Source organism: Pituophis catenifer, unplaced genomic scaffold (assembly GCF_029215685.1).
Source record: "Pituophis catenifer annectens isolate HBS135680 unplaced genomic scaffold, rPitCat1.0.hap2 SCAF_1, whole genome shotgun sequence".
Lineage (NCBI taxonomy): Eukaryota > Metazoa > Chordata > Lepidosauria > Squamata > Colubridae > Pituophis > Pituophis catenifer.
In genome coordinates this window covers 180,073,630-180,095,869 of record NW_027256881.1, presented here as the reverse complement: position 1 = coordinate 180,095,869, position 22,240 = coordinate 180,073,630, and positions in this window count along the sequence as shown.

Here is a 22,240-nt window from a genome sequence, read left to right as displayed (position 1 = left end):
GATCATAAGTTTGAGTGTTGGAAATGTCTGTTGATTGTTGCATTATTAAAACAACAATCTACTGTTAAGGATGGTGCACATTTATCAAGTGCCCCAATCCTAAACCAATAGTATTTTCTGTTTGGGGGTGGGAAATGATTAAACCCACCTTTAAAATGAGTTTGACAGACTGATGGAGACTGATGTGAGGAACACATGCTGCCTTCAGATTCAGAAGCTGCATCTATAGTAAAAGAATAGATGAGTGGCTTCTTTACGTCAATGCCTGTCTGTTTCCTAGGGACATGGCTGGTTGGCTGCTATGGAAAATGGTTGCTTAGCTGGATAGGCTGTGATTCACTCTCCTTTTCTATTCTGAATTGATGAAAAAAAAACCCTCTACCAAGCTGTTATTTTTCTTGATCGTACCAAATGAATCCTCTTTTTTAAAGCAACAAATTATTCTTGGAAATTGCTTCTTCGTGGAAGCTTGGGGGATCACATACTATTTGGAGAGGGAGAACAAAATTCCAGATTAATTATAAACACGAGAAAGCTGTTGCAGCCAAGTGTTCGTGTTCTATTCTAAAGAATATAATTGCACATTTTCTCTAAAAGTATGCTCTGTGCAGTAGCTGGGTTATATTTAAAAATGCAGTGTAAGCATGCATTGCACATTAAAACCATAAATGAAGCAGTTGTTGCTCCAGGGCACAGATAGTTCTACTTACTCTCTGAGCACATGTACTGGGATGGGAAAACAATATTGGGAATTACAGGAGACAAATGTTATTCTTCCTTGTGAAAAATTGGGGGGAAAACAAGAGGCTTCTCTGTAAAGGAAATACTTGGGAAATGACTTTCAGGCATAAGGTTGGATGTGTTCAATAACCATGGTTATAAACAATTAGCTATGCATGTTCTAGGTATCAGCTTTTTTGTTGGTTTTTAACATCTGGTAAAATATATTGCTAGAATGCCACATAGATTTTTAAATTTAGTGGAGGATTTTATAACATCATTCCTAAAATCCTAATTGGTCCTGTGTGAGGCAGTATAAGTCAAGTGATGTCACAATTTTTTTTTAATATCAATTAGAATCATCTTGTTCTCCATCCAATTATATTGAGGTCCTGAATTATATTATGGAGCAGAGCTTTTGCAGCAAAATTACCTAGACTAATTCTTCAAGCTCCTGCCCCATATTGCTTGCAGAAAATATTACCCCATGGATTAGAATGGGACAGAGAATTTTCCCAGAAGGTTGGGAGTTGTGTTTTTCTCCCCAGAAGAGGAAATGCGTCAAAAAATAAAGAGAGATGTATAACATAGGTAAGTGCTAATTACATGTAATTACATAGTTAGCACTGGACTAAAAACAGGGAGAGCGAGCTCTAGTTTTGTCTTCAGCATGGAGCCAGTTGGCTGACTTTGGGCCAGCCATTCCCAGCATTAGGCAGGGGCAAATCTGTTGTGAAAAACATTGCTAAGAAAATATACAGATGAGCAGAGTTGAGGGTATTTTATAAATTACCGGTAAAACTAAATACGTCTTGGCTCTTGCCAGTGGACTAGTATGACTGCTTTGTTTGTTTTCTAGCTACAAACTGCAATTTTAGGACCTCTTCCCTCTTATTTATTCATATCCTACCTTTATTATTTATACCAATAACTCAAGGCGGTGAACATATCCAACACACCATCACCTATTTTCATCACAACAACCCTGTGAGGTGAGTTGGGCTGAGAGAAAGGGAGTGGCCCAAGATCACCCATCTTATGGTTTGTCTTTAAAACAGGTCAGACAGTACTTCAGTTATTTGTAAAATTGACACATACTGTAGAGGTTAGTCATTTATCTTCCTTGTTTGGGTGTCTACCTGACAAAGGGAGAGGCCAGGCACTGCATCAACTGAGCAGGGAGCACTTAGTTCTATAACCAAAATATTAAAATATTTGCAGGGAAAAGATCCCAAAATAATAGATGTTTATGCAGATTGCAACACAAAAAAGGAGGATAAGTACAATTTGGGAGTGGTATCTGAAGGGTACTGCAATATGTCTTAAACCATGGGTCCATTTTAGTACTCTCAAATGTTTTAAGCCTTGATGATTCCTGAGCTGGCTTATTCAGCATGTTTACATAAGCAACTTTTGTTAGTTGGGTCATCAGGTAACCCACAGAATGAAATTAAAGTGGCACTCCTTGAAAACCTGGGTTACAAATGTTTTAAATATGTTAATATGCTGTAAATGATAGACACAAAATGGAAAAATTTCAGTAGTTTAACATCTAGTTGGTTTCAGTATTGAAAACTTACAGAAATATTAAACTTGTTCACTTTAAAACCAAGAGAATGTAATAACACTGAGTTTTGACTGGATTGGGCCTGATAAATTAGACAACTGGAAAATTATGGCAAACTATTTTAAAAATCCACATTGCACAGTACTTTTTAATTATCAAAGAATATACATATAGCTCTTCATAATAAATCTCTTTTTGGTAGAATTAGATTATTGCTAAGATTTCCAATGGATGGATGGATGGACAAACAAATGATTTGATTATAGATCACAACTCACCAAGCCTATCAAAATAAAAGTACTGTATTTTTTGGAGTATAAGATGCTCTGGACTATAAGACACGCCTACCTTTTTGGGGGAGGAAAACAAGGAAAAAAAATGTCTCCCAGCAATTTGCCTCCTTGCAGCAAACAGCCCATTTCAGCTTCAGCACAACCTGATTAGCACAAGAAAAAAAATCTGCCTCTAACTCCCAGCAATTTGCCTCCTTGCAGCAAACAATCCGTTTCAGCTTCAGCATAGCCTGATTAGCACAAGCAGCTGATTGTCGGTTGGATCGGTCTCCCGAAGATCAGTTGTTTCAGTCTGCAGGGATTGCCATAGCCTATTGCCTCAGTGTGCCCCATTTTCCGGCGGATGGGCGGGACTACATTTGGTGTATAAGACGCACCCAAATTTTTACCCTCTTTTGTGGGGGGGGGAGTGCGTCTTATACTCCGAAAAATAAGGTAGTAAGATAAAACACAGCACAGTAAAAAGGAAATAATGCAGTAAAATGAGAGCTATATAAGGCTCTAATATCCTGTCCAATACAGCAGTAATCAATCCTCAATTTGACATTAGCAAAGCACAAGTTCTGCAGTCCATTAATGCAGACTTTGTGAGTTAGCATTTTAGAGTGTCTTCTAGAAGGAGTTTATCATAAAATTTATCTAGTCTGGGGAAAGCCTAATAAGGGGTGTTAGAACCTAACTATGAGTATCTTTATGCAGCAAAAGTTACCATGGAGTAACACAGTGAAAATATTCCATATGAAACAAAAGAAGGAATTATATTAAAAATTCTTCAACCCTTTCTGACACTCAGAGTCCAGCAATAAAATATGTTAACAACTGTATGGGAAAAAAATCTGTCCTCTCTCCTGAAAGCTGGTAAAACATTTAAAATAGTACTATGTGGATTTCTAGCGGAATAGATGGCCTTTCCCTCAATATCCCAACTCAGGATGAGTGGATTGGGTAAATTGGTTCTATCTGAAGGAGATTGGCATTGAAGATACCTGGGCACCAAACTACAAAAAAAACCAGCATTTTGAATTGTACTCAGAAGCTCTTGGATACCAATGCAATGTCTGCAGAATTGTTATGCTTATAGTAGCTGTCACCTACAGTAGGTGGGGACTGCTTTATTTTGCACTAGTTTTCAAAGGCAGCCCCATCATGGGCCTGCTTCACCACTACATGAGATATTGCCTAAATTAGAAATCTGGTCCAATGTAAATTATAACCGTCAGGAGGCATTAAAATGAAAAAAGTATAGGAAGTTGAAGCTGTCTAATCAAGAATAATAATTCATCCAACAGGTTTCCAGGGACAAATATTAATGCACTGATGAGCTAATTCATGCATGCAAAATAATACAACGTCTTTCTACATGTTCAAAGTCCAGATGCTAGACTGGAGCTTCTTGTTGCATTAGAGCTCAGCTCTGTTTGTGTCAGATTTGACTGTGTAGTTCTTTTGTCCCCAAACAGACACTTCAGTGACACATCATTCTACAAAGCTCAAATGTTTTCCCTTGCTATTAGCATTGTTTTTCATACTGATTTTCGTAACATCAAAAAGATCCATTGTTTTGCATGTACTAATTTAGCTGTTTGCACGCTGTGGAGTGTCTGGGCTGTCTTAGAATAAGTTCTTACATGCTGGATGAGGCCTAGGAGAGAGGAGTAGATCAGCCAATGTTATCAAGAGAGTGGAAAGTCAAGATTCATCAGGATCTCTAATGACCAACATCCACCCTGCTTCTTGAATAACCTTTCCTGAATTGGTTCAAGTTTGATCAATCAGGAAGCCATACAGATGATATTAACTAATCAAAAAAGGGATGTTTAATGGCAAGAGGTATTGTGAAGGTCCAAATAGCAATAGCACTTAGACTTATATACCGCTTTACAGTGCTTTACAGACCTCTCTAAGCGGTTTACAGAGTCAGCATATTGCCCCCAACAATCTGGGTCCTCATTTTACCGACCTTGGATGGATGGAAGGCTGAGTCAACCATGAGCCTGGTAAGATATGAACTGCCAAATTACAGGCAGCAGGTAGTCAGCAGAAGTAGCCTGCAATACTGCACTCTAACCACTGCGCCACTGCGGCTATAAGCTTTGTGCCTACAGCTTCAGGTGGCATTAACAGATGCTTGGTAGTGTTGCAGTACACATTTTAGCACTGATATGGCCCTAAAATAATTCATCCTTCCATTCCAAATAGTTTTAAAAATTGGTAAACTGAGGGCAATGAAAGGAAATATTTTACCATCTTAATGACATGTTTGAGATTCCTTGGCAATAGCACATTTTTTTTAAAGTGAGGATTTACTGTTAGCATTATTTATTTTTTTATTTCATTAGATTTATTATGGCTACCAATCCAGCAGAATCTGGGTGCTTTGCAAAATCTAATACATAGCTAAAACAATTAAAAACCTTAACAAGAGGCACCCTGAACTAAAAATAGCCACATTAATAGAAATCTCCCTCTCTCTCTCTCTCTCTCTCTCTCTCTCTCTCTCTCTCTCTCTCTCTCTCTCTCTCTCTCACACACACACACACACACACACACACACACACACACACACACTAACCCCAGGTCTGGAAACAAAGGAAGGTTTAAGGGCTTTCCAAAACTCCAGAAGAGCGGATGCAAAATATAACTGTGGGGACAGTTCCAGAGGGTGAAGCCATGACAAAAAAACACACACTTTCTTGGTCCCATGAGATGGCATTGTTTAATACTGGACTAGGAGCACACCAGTGGTAGGTTGCTCCCGGTTCTGTCCAGTTCTATAGAACCAGTAGTAAAAGCGGTGGGAGGCTCCGCCCACCCAGCAAGACATCATCATTGGCGGTCTGCATATGTGCAGAAGAGCATGCGTGCATGCCAGCAAAGCAAGCATGTGCGCGATCCCGCTGCGAACCGGTAGTAAAGGTAAGTGGTACCAGTGGTGGGATTCAGCCAGTTCGCACCACTTTGGGAGAACCGGTTGTTAATTTTTTGAGCAGTTTGATGAACTGGTTGTTGGAAGAAATCTTTAGGGCAGAGAACTGGTTGTTAAATTATTTGAATCCCACCACTGAGTGGAACCCACCCCTGGAGCACACCTACTCTTCTTGAACATATCAGGCAGGCAGAAATAATTGGAGACAGACAGTCCCTCTAGTAATCAGGCCCTAAACCATTATGAGCTTTGAGGTGTCGATCAGAACCTTGAATTGCACCTGCAAGCCAGCTAGTTTTCTCAATGCAGCTTTTGTAGCCACAGTGGCACATGGGCACAGTGCCCATTACTGCCTGTGGTACTACATTTTAAACCAGCTGTAGCTTCCAGTTGGTCTTCAAGGCAGTTTCACCAGAGACTTAGGAGGGTTTTTTTCCCTGATCCCAGAATCATGGGATATAGAGATTTTAAGGAGCCTTCAAAACTATTTGGTCCAACTGCATCCAGTGCAGAAGTACACAACTTTTGCATCTCTGAGACATTACCCTCTGCTTAAATACCTCCAGTGAAAAGAGGCACTAACTCCCAGAGTAATTTGGTCCACTGTTGAAAAATTCTTACTGTCAGGATGTTTTTTTCTCTGATATCCAACTAAAATTTATTCTCTTGTAATTTAATCCGATTGTCTTTTGATCTGTCTTCTGAAATAAGTGAACAATTCTGCTTTATTTTTTCTATGTAACAACCATTCAGATACTTGAAGACTGATTAGATCTCTGCAATCTTCCCCAGCTTAAACTGAGTGCCTCAAATCATTCTTTTTTCACCTTTCCAAGTCATTATGTTGATTGTTCTCCTCTCAGCATGCTCCAATGCCCTTCCTAAAATGCAGTGCCCAAAACTAGCAGTAAAGTAGAAAGAAAATGACTTTTGATCTAAACATCACAGTTTTGTTGATAACAATCTACAATTGCATTTCCTTTTTGGCAGTTGAGCACAACCTATTTCTGAGGTCAAGATATTAATTCTGTTTCAATCTAAGCATGTGCCAGTATGTGGTTTTGGTGGGGCAATGTGAGCTAGAAACTCTGTGGGGAGGTGTGTACTGGTCTAGAAACCAGGAAACTAACTTCTAGGCCTTCCTTAGGCATGAAAAACAGCTGGGTGACTTTGGGCCAGTCATTCTCCGTCAGCTCAACCCACCTCACAGAGTTGTTGTTGTGGGGACCATACAAGGCAGGAGCATTATGTGTAGGTTCAATGCCTACACACACATACACACAATTTGTCTTTTCTGATGCAAGTAGTATTAGAATATATATAAATTCTACACACACACACACATACACACACACACACACGGAAGAATAGATTGGAATATTCTATATTGGCCAAATGTGATGGACACACAAGGAATTTGTCTCCAGCGGATAAGCTCTCAGTTGTATATGCAAACAATGAAGTGATAAATCATAAGATGCCAATAGAAGAAGGTAGTGGGGGACTGCGTTCGCGCTTTCCCCTGAAGAAAAAAAAAAAAGAGGAAGGTAATAGGAAAGATCAGAAGGATAGTAGCAATACAGCCCTATTACATGGGTAAATATCATTAGGCATACATAACATAAGACAGTGCTGTGGGAATTGGAGAGTGATGGCATAGGGGAAAAACTGTCCTTGTGTCTAGTTGTTTCGGCATGCAATGCCCTATAGCAATGTCCTGAGAGGAGGAGTTGAAAGAGTTTACGTCCAGGATGTGAGGTGGTCTGTAGGTATTTTCTCAGCCCTTTTCCTGGCTTGTGCAGTACAGGTAGTCCTCATCTTACAACAGTTCATTTAATGACTGTTCAAAGTTACAACGGCACTGAAAAAAGTGACATGACAATTTTTCACACTTACGACCATTTCAGCATCCCCATGACCATGTGGTCAAATTCAGACAGTTGGCAACTGATTCATATTTACGACGGCTGCAATGTCCTAAGGTCATGTAATCCGCTTTTGTGACCTTCTGACAAGCAACGTCAATGGGGAAGCTAGATTCACTTAACAACCATGTTACTAACTTAACACCTGCAGTGGTTCACTTATCAACTGTGGCAAGAAAGGCCATAAAATGGAACAAAACTCACTTAACATATGTCTCACTTAGCAACAGAAATTTTGGGCTCAATTGTGGTTGTAAGTAGAGGATTACCTATATACAGGTCTTCAATGGAAGGTGTCTATGGAGATTCTCTGTCATCCAAGTCACAATTGTTCCAAAGGTGCTTTTTCAAGAGGCAACTGGACTTTCTGGTTTTTCTTTGAAGAAGTTTCACTTCTCATCCAAGAAGCTTCTTCAGAGCTAAAGAAGCTTCTTGGATGAGAAGTGAAACATCTTTAAGGAAAAAAACCAGAAAGTCCAGTTGCCTCTTGAAAAAGCACCTTTGGGACTTCAATGGAAGAGTTTATATTAAAATATAATACTTATAATTTGCCACAAAAGAAAAAAATGTTTTTGCCAACAACAAAGACAGCCCAATTATATATTTACTTATTTTATTTGAGGCCAGTTTCCAGAAATGCAAGGTAGAAAGGCTTCTGTTCTCTCTTCCCCCCCCCCCTTTTGCAGCCGTACACTGATTCATCTTCAAAGCTTCTCCCCTCTTGATAATTCTTTCTTTAGGAATGGGATGCTCTCAAGGGAAGTCAAAGTCTTGGCTTGACTAAATAAATTATCTTATGCCAGGGAAAGGCAATTATAATCAAAATGAACTTCTAAAAAGGCTAAGAAACTGGTCACACATTACTCTCTGTGTATGTGTGCATGTTTGTGTGTGTGTGTGTGTGTACATAGATGCTCCAACCCCCATTTTTTTTGCTCCCACCATTTTATTGTGATCAGGAGTATTTCTTACATGGACTGTTTGCACTTGGCCTGTTTGGCCTAGTAGTGAATTGAGGGTCCCATTTCTCATTTTGCCAGTTCTGTGTAGCATTCCATCTAGATTAGTGTTTCTCAACCTTAGCAACTTTAAGATGCATGGATCTCAACTCCCAGAATTCCCCATCCTAGAAAGCTGTCTAGGGAATTCTGGGAATTGAGATCCACACATGTTAAAGTTGCTAAGTTGAAAAAACACTGGTCTAGATAAAGGAATGGCTTTTATTTATTCCAAGAGTAGCCCACTGGAATTCTAGTTAGAGAATTAGATAAATAAAATCCTAGTAACTTAGGTAGGAATTAAAGAATGATTGGCCAACTTTTGTGCCCTTTTGCTTTTCATCATCTCCATTTTACTTTTCAGCGATAGTACTAAGAAAAATTTATTCTACCAAAATACTTGAATGTTAGTGTATCTTGTAGTGTGTAAGAAGAATTTTGCCTTACAGGGGACGCTTATGGCAGGGGATGAAGCCACTCAGCAATCTGACAGCTTTTGCTCCATATGTGGACTGCATTTCAATCTATTTCATGAATAGGAGTCAATCTTTTCCTGAAATAAGCAGAGATTTCTAACAATGCTATGGAAATGAAAGTAAGCCACTCCAGACTGCCCTACATTTTGTCACCGTACAGTTCAAACCGTTTAACAAAAATTGAGGTCTTTCTAATCAGCCTCTAACAAAATACATCTGTACTTACTGTCTTCTCTATGAAGAATAGAACCAATTAGGTTCAGTAATCTCTCTTTTGAAAGATACTATAAAACTTGTATAGGTGACTGGTAAATTACCCTCTTGGACTTTGTCAGAACAGTCTGAAATCTTCTCTAACATAAGCTCCTTATACAAACCACAGGATTTAGATTTACATCTAACAGTAGTCTCAGTCAGCCTTTACCACGTTCTAAGAATGGCTGTCAGTCTTCAACACAGGAAATCAGCTCAGGGAGGTTGATTCCAGGACCTTCTAAATCTTTCTGAGACACATCTTATCTCTCGGATCTTCAGCTGTTGTCAGCATGACCAGTACTGAGTCAAGGTTACAATATCTGGAAACCACAACTATCAGCATGCAGTGCTATTTCTTAAATGTATTAAATGTATTAAAATAAACGCGAATATATTCATCTTTTTAAAAAGGTGCTTTGGAGAGGAATAAATTGACTATATAATACATATGGATTAAGGTAGATAAATCAAGCTATTTTTTCCCACTGGGCTCAGAATGAAAGATGCTTACAAATGTATGATAATCTCTGCAATGCCAGCTGAGAAAGTAAACAAATTGGAGAACATTACAATCATATCCATGCCAGATCAGAAAAGTGACAGTAAGTAAATAAGTGACATTCTACTTCTTGATTATATGTCAACTGATAATAATCTAAAAATATAAGTAGAAATGGATGACACAGTTGCAAAAATATTAGTTTGGCACCCAAAAGTGGAGAAAGGAGATTGAAGAGATCAGAAATGCAGCTCTGAGTGCCCTGAATGGTTTTGGTTTAATCACTCTGTCTTAACCCTAACTTACCTCACAAGATTGGTCTTATGATAAAAAGTAGGAATAGGGAAGGCCATGTACCATATATCACTTAGAGCTCCTAAATGTGATATAACTGAAAGATGAACTATCAGGAAAACTTAAAAATATGCCCAAAGGAAAAAAAAATGCCTCTGGATCAGGGGTGAAATTCTGCAGGTTCTGACAGGTTCTGGAGAACTGTTAGCGGAAATTTTGAGCAGTTCGGAGAACTGTTAGCGGAAATTTTGAGTAGTTCAGAGAACCAGCAAATACCACCTCTGGCTGGCCCCAGAGTGGGGTGGGAATGGAGATATTGCAATATCCTTCCCCCAGGAGTGGGGAGAAAATGGGGATTTTGAAGTATCCTTTCCCTGCCATGCCCACCAAGCCACACCCACCAAGCCACACCATGCCCTCCAAGCCACCCCCACAAAACTGGTAGTAAAAAAATTTGGATTTCACCACTGCTCTGGATATTTTAGTTTTCTATCTAAAAGAACAAGAGCTTCTATTCCAAAACAGCAGGCTAAGGCAACTTTGATTAGGAAAACAAATCCAAATATTTCAAGATGTATCTCCAAGAATGTTTTAAGAAAGAAAATAATTTGCATCTCTAACAGCTGTTTTAAGAGTCAAGCAATGAAGATATAGGTGGAGAAATCTATTTGCACCAGAATTCTTCCTGGAAATTAAAAAGGAATAATTACAAAGAGAGCCTCAGAAATTTTCTATTTCTACAAAGAATGAACTATTCTTTGTTCAATGAAGACTGCTAAAAGAAACAGCAGAGGGAGCTCATTTTAGATGTTAAGTGTATATTAAAGCTCAGGCTGTAACAGGGATAAGCAAACAAACTTCTATACTGCAAAAAATAACCATTCTTCCAACCAGTTCTTCCCAAAAGGTAATAGCATTCTTAGCATCTAGCAAGGCGGGTGTGTGGATGTGTGCCTCTGTGCACATATTAAAAGCATTCTTTGCCAACTTGATGCTTGCTAAATGTGGATAGTCCTTGATTTATGACCACAATTGAGCCCAAAACTATTGTTGCTAAGTGAGATACTTGTTAAGTAAGTTTTGTCCTATTTTACAATCTTTCTTGCCACAGTTAAGTGAATCATTGCTTCTCCATTAATTTTATTGGTTAGAATATTTGTTATAGTCCCAAAAGGTGACTATATAACCCTAGGACACCATCGTAAACATGAGTTAATTCCCAAGCATCTGAATTTAGATCACATGACCATGGGGATGCTGCAACAAACATAAGTGTAAAAAATGATCATGTCATATTTTCACTGCTGTTGTAACTTCAGATGATCACCAAATGAACTGTTGTAAGTCGAACACTATATGTTTAAATCCCATGAGCTACAGAAAGCAAAGGCTTTGAAGAGTTCCAGTCTGATGCAAGTAATAGAAGATTTTTCTTTAACAATAATGTAGAAAACTTTAGTAGTAACATCAGGGGAGCATGTATAATGCAGGCAACAGCACTGCATGTTGGAGATTGAAGTATTCTAGAGAATAGGATTCTTCTCCATTGAGTTAGTTCTTGAAGTGTAACATGTCTCACAAATTTGAATGGGTTTGGGGGAGATAGGAGGGACTAAACAGGATAAATGTTAATTTGGATACTGGCTTTTTAAATAATTTACTGGCAACTGGTTGCAACATTACTCTCAAGTCTGAAACTGCAATATAACAACATCAGTGATACCTCAAGCCCTAAGTGTTCCTGGCTACTTAATGACATGGCAAAAAATATTTTCAGGCATACTGAGAATGTCCTCTCTGCCTCTGTTATGGCACAGCATAACCTTTTTCTGTACCTTTTCATCTGATTACCAACTTGCATTCACTTCTCATCCATTCATCTATCCTAGTAGAAATTCATCAGAATATTGCAGATTTCCTCCCCCCACCACAACTCCATTATCACCATTCACTGGATTGTAACAAGTTACTACCATCAACCTATGAATTCCTAGTTTCATTTGCACTCACAACAATCTAGATATCATCAATTCATATTTTAATACACATTTTAGTCATTTCATTCATAATTAAACATACACTTTAATTTTCCCTCATGAATTAATCCATTCTACAAGATCAGACCAGCTTCATTCAGACCTATTATATCATCCTTCTCTGCCTCTTATTTTCACAAACATGCAAAATATCAGTTTTTCTTTCATTCATTTCATTCTGTCTAATTTACATTCTTTATTTCTTCCATGTTAGGTTGTAGTCGTCCATATACTATGGTCATTACCAAATGAGCTCATAGATATTAACTTCCAATGCCAATCTTGGTTTTGAGCAATTGAGCTTCAACATTGTGCTTTTAAGTAAGTCACAGAAATGGACTTACCATTTCTGTGCCAACCTTAACTGTACCCACACTACATGTGACTTGCACACCATTGTTTTGGTCAGTACTAGTCAGTTCTGGCAGATTTTTGGCTACAAATGCAACCAAAGCCCCATTTTGCACCATGCTACAAATACTAGCCTAAAGACTTTCTTGGAAACCAAATTAGTATTCCTCACATCCCATCAACTCCAAATATAGGTCATGTATTACATAGGATGTAACACAGGAAACAACAAAGATCTGTTCAATAAAAGACCAGGCCTATGAATTTTAATTTCTTTTTCTGGAACTAAAAGAAAGCAGTTGCCTGTATGATGAATATTACATAAACTAAGTTGCCCTCATGAAGACTGCTTTTTTAAAAAAACTGCCAAGCTTTGTCTTAAAATCTTATGTCAGTTTCTTGGAATGCCAATTGGATGTGTTAGAATAAATGACTTGTATTTTTCTAGTAACATGCATCTGTTTTGGCAGTTCTTGTTTGCCTGAAGTTGCAGAAGCCAAAAAGAACAAGACACCTTGTACAGACCCTTGCTGGCTGGAGTCTACATTGCCCCAAGTTTGCTACTGGTGACGGCTGAAATGGTATAAACTGCAACTCACTCAATTTGCTTGCTGGAGCAGAATAAAGTTGGGCATCCAAATATCCCTTTTAGTTCACCAACAGAACACCTCATTAATTGCTGGTTTCATGATACGGAAGCTATTTCATTTCTAGAGCAATGTATGTTCCTCACTCCCAGTTCTTTTCTGACCAAGTTAAAAGGCATTAGAATAGAATAGAATAGAATTTTAAAAATTATACTGTTAAAAACAGTTAGTACAACAGTTAGTACAACAGTTAGAACATGGGGAAGTTTCAGCAGGTTTCTGCATCTACAAAAGAATATCTTCATCCATTGGAAGGAATTTTTACCATGTTCAATTTAACCATTTCAGTTCCATATCGAATCAGAATAGCCATAGCAACCACAAGCAACATTTAACATCCTGGTGTTTGCTAGATGTAATTGTTTTCAGTCTCATTATTCTCATTCGCCATTGTGATGGGGGAAGGATTTCAAAAATGCAAAGGATTTCAGTGCTCATTTGCCACCATGCCAATTACAAAACTTGGGCTACTGAAGCTCTCAAAGTGCAGGCTTGCTACCATGACAACCACAAAGGGTTTTAAATGTATCTATTTACATAATTCTACCAACAATCTTCCCTCACCACTGCACAACAGGGCAACCTTTCGCAAACAGTATTTTACCCATCCCTGGAAAAATGTAGATATTACACACAGAATATTACATGGACGAGGCAGCAACAGTGATGGGAAATGCCTGGAAGTCCTTTTCTTTTGATAGTGTGAGTGAAAGTAGTTGTGTTAATTGATAATCTCTGGAAGCTCAGAGGGGGAGCACAACTGTTAGCCAGGTTGGAAGCAATGAGTATGGGTGCAGACTGGTTGATATTTTCTGCAAAAAATGGAGACTACCATTATAGCAGGGGTGAAATGCAATATTTTTCCCTACCGGTTCTGTGGGTGTGGCTTGGTAGACGTGGCAGGGAAAGGATATTGCAAAATGTCCATTCCCACCCCACTCTGGGCCCAGACAGAGGTGGTATTTGCTGGTTCTCCGAACTACTCAAAATTTCCACTACCGGTGGTCAGGAAGGGTTTACTGAGACACTTAGATGTATGTATCCCCATCCTTACCATTCCTCATTTACTATATCTTTTAGCAGTCAATCAGTGAGTCATGCTAAAGGTCTTTGATTTAATCCTTGAGAGGAAGGAGATGGAACGTAGTTGTAACAGGAATATTTTTTGGGTTTGTCTGTTGTGCTAAGTTCTTGTTGCTGAATTCTTGTTTGCCAGAACGAATAAAAACAGTTGTTCCCATAGTTAGTTGTTTAAACAAGTACAGAAGACAACTCAGACTTCCAAGCAGGAATCTTGGTTTTCCTGAAGTCTGAAATCAAATCATAATCTAAAAGGGGATTATATGAACCATCTCATAGTTCCTGGGAGTGTGTGATGTTTTCAGATGATGAAATCACAGGGATGCAGAACTCATTGTTATATTACTAGATGCTACTCTAGGAAAAGACACACAGAGAAAAGGATGTGTGTTTTTGATTTAAAGTATTTCCTCCCCTCCCCCTTGCAAAAAGCTGTCTCCTTCTGGCACAACATCTGCTTTCCATAGTGCTAACACCCAACTGTGGACAGCAAGGAGGCTGATTGCGTGCTCCTTGGCTCATACTCCCTTCCAGTCTTTTTTTTTCTTCCCCCCTGGCACTGGTTTAGATTCTGTCAGCTTTGCCTGCTGTTGTGAGAGCAGCAAAACCAACCCTGGGAATTGACTGACAACCACTCTCTCCTTCTCCAACTTTCCAGATCTGTTAGTTTTGGGACAAGGAATACATAGCGTTCACAAGAATGTACAGTACTTGTCCAGCCGGAACCTAGTAAAATTGTTTAAACTAATAATGAATAAAACCAAGAAGTGTATCGTAAGAAAAAGGATCGCTTTGAGCTGGCACATTAGGAATTTGTGAGCATGCATGTAAAGTAGCTATTGGATTAGGCTTGCCTGCTCATAAAATGTTTACTAATGGAAGACATTGCAAGTTACAAAGCATTGGTTTCCCACAGCCTCTAGCCCAGTGCTTCTCAAATGTTCTGTGATCATATTTGCAATTATTAAGAAAATGACCAGAGAATGTGGGGACCATCCAGTTTAATAGCTTCTATATGCTTGTCTTTAAGAGCACGAGAATTTATATTTTTCAGGAATAAGATTATGACTACTGTGCTTTTATGCATTCTACCCAATGGTGTGTTGTTATATGTTTAAGAATCAGCTCTCACAGCTCTATTGCTGGCAATATGCAACACAGCTAGAGATGGGTAAACCATGCAAACCAGCTCCAGCAAACCACTGAAATTATATTTTTTAAAGTAAAATTTTATATCAGAAAAAGTTGATTTCAAATTAGATGCTTATTTACTATTTCTTTTCTTTTTTGCACCCCACTACCCCACTCCATAATGTAAAGAGACATGGAGATAGCCTTGAAGAGAATACTCAAAAGTTGTTACAGAACCAAGAGCAGATCATCCCTTAAGCTCTGGGAATATAGCTTTGATCCTTTAATTACTTTTATCTGAACTGGGTAAGAGAACTCAGAACTGTCAGGGTTGCCAAATGTCTCATATATCTATTGGTCTCATCACCACTTGTACTGCATGAATTGTGGAATACGCTGCCTTGACTCCATGTCAAAGATTTACCTTTGAGGTGACAGGAAAGGTTGACCTCAGAAAGTCTGTTCACATACGCACATAATTGCTTGCTCTTATTATAGCATTTAGAAATGGGCCTAATCCTTCTTGAGAAAGCAATCCTATTCATAAATATTCAACTTCTATCTCATTTTTCTCCACAGAACAATGGCCATTTTCTGTTTTGTAATGGCAATGACAGACAAAAGCTCAGTGCTAGCTTCATGGCTGAATAGGGATCTGAACGGGGGTATAAATTTTAATAATTATTCATAAAAAATGCTTATTCCAATTTCTGAGAGACTTTTAAAAAGCAGCAGTATATTCTCCTTTCATTGAAAGGTCAATGAAAGGTCTTGACAAAGACCTTTCATTGAAACTAAACCAATTTGCTTCTGTATTAAATGTTCAACATTCAATCTACTGAAACCGGATCAAGGCTCATAGAAAATAGTTGTGGAGCAGCTGTCTTTTCTGCTCCTTAGAAATAACCAGCTGAACATAGCCTTAAAAATCCTCTCTCATGCCTTATATTTGTAGAAAAATACAGTAGCTGATTATTTGGACACAATCACTTTCTGAAATTCCACTGCCGCTGCCTGGAGGTCATGAAGACCTGGATAAGCATTTGCCACATATCAACAGAAAGAGATTGCAAGATTTTTCAGCAGAATACCCATGTCTCCTATCTAGCCAACAACACTTTCTGATTTTGCAATTCTGTTCCTCTGTGTTAGTTACATATACAAATGCATGGTGTAAATATTAAAATCAAAGCTTAAACCCTGTTATATCCTGGGGTCTGATTGGAGGGGAATAAAGTCCCGATATTTCACTTTTAGCAAAGCTTAGTTTGTTCATCAAACAGTATCACTGGAGGGAAGCTTTGTGATCCTTTGTGCTTCCAATACAAGACACACAGTTCTCTTAGTTATCTCCAGAAATAAATATTTCTTAATGTTTACATTTCTCTTGATATAAAATTGCATTCTGTTGCTCTAAGATTAAGGTTTTCATTGCCAAAGATTTTCCACACACACCCAAGAGCATTTGGTTTTATCTGGGGGCAGATTCCAGTGGGATTTTAAGAAAGAGGACTAAAGGGCAAAACAAGAAGGCAAGTCCAGGATGGGTGTTCTCATTACAAGTTGATCATAATGCACGTTCTGAATATTTGAAGATTCATATAATAGGAAATTGTGAGTGGAATAAGGTCAACAATTTAAAATAGCAGGTCCAGTGCAGAGAGGGAAAGTGTGATAGAGGCAAAGAGACTTGTAAAGGACGATCACCTATGTTCCAAAGCATGAAGAACAAAAACACAAAGCACATTTAAAAACAGCTTGCATTCAGAAGCATTAACTTTCTCCAACTTGGCATTCTCTAGACGTGCTGAGACTACAGTTCCAAGAATTCAGACTCAGGAAGCCTGGTACTGAGCTTGAAAGGATAGCTAAATTTAGCCCAAAGATGAAGAAGTCATCCCTCTAACAATGAAATTCAGGGAAATGGGTGTTAAATATCCGTTGGGACATTACATATTAAACAATGGGAATCGGAAACATCTGCCAGATTATATGTTGCATTCTTTAGCAATAGTGTAACTGGGGTAAGGCAACAGAGGCACGATATCACTGATATACATATGTGCATGCACACACATGTACCTGCACAGAAATATATATACACATATATATGTATTGTGTATTATATATACATGTAGGACTGAAACTGATGAATGATATGAGTTAGAATTTTAAACATCAATTTATTCAAGATACGAAGAAGCAGACAAGCTTTGCATTGATCAGCAGATTAATGTGGCAAAGCACATTCCTTAGGTGGAGAAGAAATCTCATTTTCTATTGTACTTACAAGTAGCAAATGGGAACAACTCTAGGACTTGGTGGTTTTAAAAGAACTTCCCATATGTTCTGAGGGAAGGCAGCTATCAATCAAGCTATTAAAAAAAGGGGGGGGGGTTTCACAGTCACTATCTATATAGAAAATACCTTCAAGATGTGATTATCTTATAAATTTACCAATCCCTTTCGAAGGGGTAATTTGTGAGTGATACTTCGTTGATGATAGTGCCTGCCAAAGTTATTTGCTTGATTGAAATAAAGTCCAAATGAGGCCTATGAATTCATCTCCAGCTAGGCCAGGGGTCAGCAACCTGTGGCTCTGGAGCCGCATGTGGCTCTTTCACCCCTCTGCTGTGGCTCCCTGTCACTCAAAATATGCGTCACAACCGCCAATATGCGACACCTGCTAGCACACGATTTATTGAGCTTTTCAACCCCTGGTAGGCCAACCATAGATAAACCATAGATAAATCCAAGAAAAGTAAAGTTTCAGAAGAAAACAGAACGTTTAATTCAACTACATATGCTAGTTTTGCAGCCGCTCAAGAAATAGTCAGGCACGGGAAGCGTTTTGTGGCTCCCAGTGTTTTCTTTTCTGTGGGAAATGGGTGAAATGGCTCTTTGAGTGTTTAAGGTTGCAAACCCCTGAGCTAGGCCAACAGTTGAAAAGCCTTGAATAATTTAAGCACCAATTCTTGCCATTGTATATCCTCTCCTTCCTTCATTTGCAGTGCTGCTTCAGAATGGTTGCTTCTCTATGTTGCGTAGCAGGGTTGGATCTATGGCACTGCCCGGAATTAGGAGAAGCCAAAGTAAATCAGCCTTTTGGAAATGCCAGAACTTTCCAGTGGAATGGTCAGAGAGAGTGCACTCAGAAGGTAGTTTCTTTATCTTTGAAGGTTAGGGTTAGGACAGATTTTGGAATTTTAGTAATACATGAAGTAGATAAATGACTTATTTGATCAACTTAAAATAAATTGTGTCTTCTTTATTGATGATATAAATTGTTTAATACTACAGAAAATTCACTTATTTTGTAAAATGACATTGACTATGTTTTTAGTAGTCATTTATTAATGGTCATCTATTTGGTAACTTCAGGTTGGTTAAGAAATGCTTATTTTACATATTGGAAAGCAAAACCAGAATGTAAAGTATAAGTTAGATGGTATTGATCTAGCAGATGACCTTTATTTTGCTAAGGATCTAGATGTACTCATCTTCAATGACTTATGTTCTAAAGTTAATTGAAACAGCATTGCTAAAAAGCACAAGAGGTGGTATTCAGCAGGTTCTGATCAGTTCTGGAGAACCGGTAGCAGAAATTTTGAGTAGTTTGGAGAACCAGTAAATACCACTTCTGACTGGCTCCGCCCCCATCTATTCTCTGCCTCCCAAGTCCCAGTTGATCGGGAGGAAATGGGGATTTTGCAGTGACCTTCCCCTGGAGTGGGGTGGGAATGGAGATTTTACAGTATCCTTCCCTTGCCACGCCCACCAAGCCATGCCCACAGAACCAGTAGTAAAAATTTTTGAATCCCACCACTGAAAAAGCACTAACAGTTGTAAATTTAATTTTATGAAGTTTCTTTTCTGGAAATACTGTATTGCTCACTAGAGCTTACAAAAGAGATCCTAGAATATTGTTTCACTGTTCGAAAGCCTTACCATATATTGGATATTAATATAATCAAGTGAGTTCAGAAGTACTTGACATGAAAAGTTTTGCACTCTTCTGTCCATAATAGAATACTCTATGCTATTAGGTTTGAAGCTTAGAACTATGATGCTTGTAGTTAGATGTAGGCAGGGGTGAAATCCAGCAGGTTCTGGAGAACCGGTAGCAGAAATTTTGAGCAGTTTGGAGAACCGGCAAATACCACTTCTGGCTGGCCCCAGAGTAGGGTGGGAACGGAGATTTTGCAATATCCTTTCCCCAGGAGTGGGGAGGGAATGGGGATTTTGCAGTATCCTTCCCCTGCCATGCCCACAAAGCCACACCCACAAAGCCACACCACGCTCACCAAGCCACACCCACAGAACCGGTAGTAAAAAAAATTGGATTTCATCACTGGACGTAGGTATTGCATAAAAAATTGTACATAGTAATGTTTTGCTTGTAAATGACTTTTTTAGTATTAATTGTAAGATACACATGTGAATAATTGCTTTAATGTAAACCATGTTAAACTTGATTGTAAAAAAATGTTTTTCTAATAGTGTTGTCAAAGTTTGGAATATCCTACCTGATTCAGTTATCTTACTTTCATAGTTTTAACTCCAATTTCTGTGGACCTCACCCCATATTTAAGCGGTCTTTAAGGGGGCATGTGTAAGGGCACTAATGTGCCTATCATCCGTTGACAATTAAATTGTATTCATTTTGCTTGTTCAAATTTGTAATTTTCCTTCGATGAATAAACATTAAACATTAATCTCACAAGACAGACGATTGCTCACTCCTGATACAGACATTACTTTCTGCAGCAGCATATATTAGATTTTCCACATAAGCAGGAAGTTCTTAATATCCTTTTAAGACTGAGCTGCAACTGTTACATCCCACACTCTATCTCATGATGACGAACCTTTTTGGCACCAAGTGCTGAAAAAGGAGCAAACGCTTTTCTGGGTCGCAACCCGTAAGAGGACTGCCCAGGGCACATGTGCATGCCTGAAAATCAACTTCTGGTTTCTGGCACACACATGCGCACTGGCCAGCTAGTCTCCTGGGTTTTTGGCACGCATGTGCGTGCAACGATCAGCTGGCCGGCACGCATGATCACGCAGGAAAACAGAATACTAGCTCTTCCCGTTTCCGGCACTGCTGCACACATGAAGGCCAGCTGATCGTCGCACGCACATGCACGCCAGAAACCCAGAAGAGGAACAAACGACGCTGTGCATGCCAGGCAACATGGCTCCATGTGCCACTTCAGGCATGTGTGCCATAGGTTCACCATCACGGCTCTATCCCATTTCCTGTTTTTAACTTTTGCCAACTTCATTTATCTGCACTTGGTCTTCATTTACCTGAAGCAGATATTTCCAATCCCTACTTTACAGGTAGTCCTTGATGTACACCACAATTGTTCCCAAAATTTCCATGACTAAGCAAGACAGTTAAGTGAATTTTGCCCCATTTTACAACCTTTCTTGTCACAGTTATGAAGTAAATCACTGCAATTGTTAAGTTAGTAACAAAGTTTTTAAGTGAATCTAGTTTCCCCATCAACTTTGCTTGACAGAAGGTTGCAAAAGGAGATCACATGATCCTGGGATACTGCAGCTGTTATAAATACATGCCAGTGGCCAGGTTACAATTGTCAACTGGCATGTATTTATGCTGCGACGGTGATCAAGTGTGAAAAATGGTCGTAAGTCACTTTTTTCACTAGTGTTATAACTTTGAACAGTCACTAAACAAATAGTTGTAAGTTGAGGGGTATATGTATTTATGGTCAGAGCTAGCTAATTATACATTATGCCATCAAGAGAATAATAAAAATTCTTAGAAATATAGCCAGTATTGCTTGTAAAAGTCTCAGTTCTTTATAACTATAAATATATGAGTTGTAGATCTATGAGCAAATGTTTGATTAGTTTAGCCTTAAAATTATTTATACAGGGAGTTTGACTTTAGGTTTTAATGAACTAAAATATCTGCTTTTTCAAGGAAAGAATGTGATATTTTAGAACATGGGTGTCCATCCTTTTGACTTGCCTGGACCACACTGAGAGAAGAGGAATTGTCTTGAGCTGCATATAAAATCATCAACAGTTAATTTATATAAATCACATAATAATGTTAATAGTTTACAATCTTATCTGGCTGCAATATTAGCTATCTAGTGTTACATGTGGTCCTTGGGCTGCGGCTTGGATGGCCTGCTTTAGAATAACTATCAAAGAGGTTTTTATAATGCAGGCAACCTTCCAACATTTGAATGGTTCTGCTTATGATTCTCATTTTGTGAAGAGAGATTGCTTGCAGGAACACTGATAAACAGATACCATGTGCTCTTCACACTTCAAGGCAAACTGACAGAATGACTGGAAGTTACAATATCGGAAACAAGCACCAGTAAACCAGCGCAATTCTGTCCCCAATAAATATGAGGTTATGTAGTACTTTGAATATGCATACGTAAGGTGACCAGATTTTAACATTGGTAAAGAGGGACATTGTGGGCGTGGCTTATTTTGTGGGCGTGGCTAGCTGGTCATGTGACTGGGTGGGCGTGGCTAGCTGGTCATGTGACCGGGTGGCCATGGCTATGTCTATAGGGTAAGGTGAACAGATTTTAACATTGGTAAGGACACCATTGTGGGCGTGGCTTATTGTGTGGGCGTGGCTTGGAGGCCATGTGACTGGGTGGGCGTGGCTACCTGGTCATGTGACCGGGTGGCCATGGCTATGCGTATAGGGACTACTCAGAGGGCTGAAAAGTCATTTCTGACAGGTCCTCACACTTTTGACTGGTCCTCACACTTATGACCATCCTCACATTTATGCCCGTGCAGCATTCTTAACAACCATGTCACTCATTTCACAACTGCTTCTCTTCAACAAGGTGACAAGATAGGGCAAAAATGTAAAATGTGAGGACAGTCGTAAGTTCGAGGACTGGTCAAAAGTGCGAGGACCAGTCAAAAATAACTTTTTCAGCCCTCTGAGTAGTCCATATGCACAAAAGGACTAACCAGAGGGCTGAAAAAAGTCATTTCTGACAGGTCCTTGCACTTTTGACTGGTCCTCACA